This window comes from Mesocricetus auratus, unplaced genomic scaffold (assembly GCF_017639785.1).
Source record: "Mesocricetus auratus isolate SY011 unplaced genomic scaffold, BCM_Maur_2.0 Super-Scaffold_100011, whole genome shotgun sequence".
NCBI lineage: Eukaryota > Metazoa > Chordata > Mammalia > Rodentia > Cricetidae > Mesocricetus > Mesocricetus auratus.
The window spans coordinates 84,168,045-84,169,972 of NW_024429195.1; the positions used below are offsets into that span (position 1 = coordinate 84,168,045).

The 1,928-nt window shown below is 47.6% G+C and overlaps 1 long non-coding RNA gene across 1 annotated transcript; it reads left to right on the forward strand.

Moving 5' to 3' along the window:
- Window positions 1–225: 225 nt before the first annotated feature.
- LOC121143338 lies at window positions 226–1,648 on the forward strand. The gene is made up of 2 exons (XR_005880556.1): window positions 226–613; window positions 1,422–1,648. It is a non-coding gene; the product is annotated as an uncharacterized LOC121143338 (long non-coding RNA).
- The last annotated feature ends 280 nt before the right edge of the window (window positions 1,649–1,928 follow it).

The window sequence follows — 1,928 nt, forward strand, 5'->3', positions numbered from 1 at the left end:
GGGATGGGGAAGGGGAGGGGGTGGGGAAGGGGAGGGGGTAAGGGAAGGGGATGGGAAGGGGAGGGGATGGGGAAGGGGAGGGGATGGGGAAAGGGGAGGGGGATGGGGAGGGGGTGGGGAAGGGGAGGGGAGGGGGAAGGGGAGGCGGAGGGGAAAGGGGAGGGGGAGGGGAAAGGGGAGGGGGAGGGGGAGGGAAAGGGGAGGGAAAGGGGAGGGGGAGGGGTCACCAAAGGGAGTAGTGCTTTGGAGACACAAAGAGCTGCCCAGGCGCTCTCCTCACTCCCTTTCTCCCCTGGCTCTCTTCCCAGACAACCTGCTGTCTGAACGGCTGGGCCACTTAATGGGACCAGCCAAGCCTGCTCAGATCCTTCTCTGCTCCACCTGGGTGCACACTGGGGCAAATCATTAAAAAGGCCCAACTTCCTCATCTGACAAATTGGAATAGTGTTCCTCCTTTGCGTTCAGTAAATTTAAATGACTAATGTCCCTGTGGGGTTGTGGGGAGCCTGACAGGAAATATGGAAGCAGTATGTGCTCACAACAGGCCAAACCAAGAAACCCGGATAGACATTTCTCCTCAGAGAAATGGCCACATCTGCAAGTAGCCAATAAGGTAGGACAACAAGCTAGACATAACCGATCATGTGCAAAATGAAAAGTAAAGCTACACGGACGTACCGTTCCAAACCCACTGGGATAGTTACCATTACAACAGCAATAACACAAATCAGAGAATGAAAGGTGTCAATGAACACAGAGAGGAATCAGACCCTCTGGGCACTGCTGGTGGGCTTGGAAAATAGTGTAGCCACTGTAGAAAATAGGATTGTGGGTCTCAGAAAACAAAACAAAACAAAACAAAAACAGAATTACCACATGATGCACAACTTTAACTTTTAGGTACAGATGTATCTCAGAAATGACAGCAGCATCCAGAAGAGATATTCACATGCATAGGCATAGCAGCACTGTTCATAGTAGTCAAAGCTTAGAAATAACCTAAATACTCACTGGTGGATGGAAGGATGGAAGGATGGAAGGATGGATGGATGGATGGATAAACAAGGCATGGTCTATACAAATGTCGTTGTTAAAAAGAAGGACATTCTGAAAAATGCTGTAATGTGGTGAAACTTGAAGTTGTTTGTTGAAGTTAACTGGTTACTTACCTCAGACATGTAGGACAGTCAGATCCACAGAGACAGGAGTAGGATGGCAGTTCCCAGGGACCAGGGAGAGAGCTGGAAGGTGATGATGGTCCAAAGATATAAATGAACACTGTCCCTGAACTGTGCACTTACAAAATGGCTAAAATGGCAAATTTTGCTACACAAATTATAACACCGAAAGGTGATAATAAATAAAAAGTATTTTGACGCTGTTATTAATGGCAGTTAATAGGTGTCATCTTTCTGCTATAGATCCTGTTTACCAACATTCCCAAGCTCAGCTTTGTGTCGGACTCTTAACTCATGAAAACTCAAAAACCAGCAGTCTAAGTCCCAAACCCAGGTCCCTTGGGGGTCTGTTCTTCTGGAAGTTACATCCTGTATCTCTCCATCATTTTATTTCTGATGTCTACCAGTAGGTCAGCTTGCTAGAAGCTTGTCAAAGAATGAATAAAAAAAAAGGGACCTAACTAAGACAAGGCTTGTCTCTGCCCTGCTGACTCCAGGACATGCACCTTGGGGGTACTGACATGGGGTGTGTGAACAACCAAGAGGCTAGTAGGATATAATCTTCCTCTTTCCTGACCATCCAAAGTTCTCTTGAGCTTGTTGGGATGGCTGGGCAGGGAAAGCAGGAGCTTTGCGAGAGGGGTTGGGCTTGGTTTGAGAGAGGATTGCGGCACATACAAAGTTCTAATCACTAAACAGAAAAGTAGAGCAGTGTCCTCAACCAAGGTCTAGTCACTCCGGACAGACAGG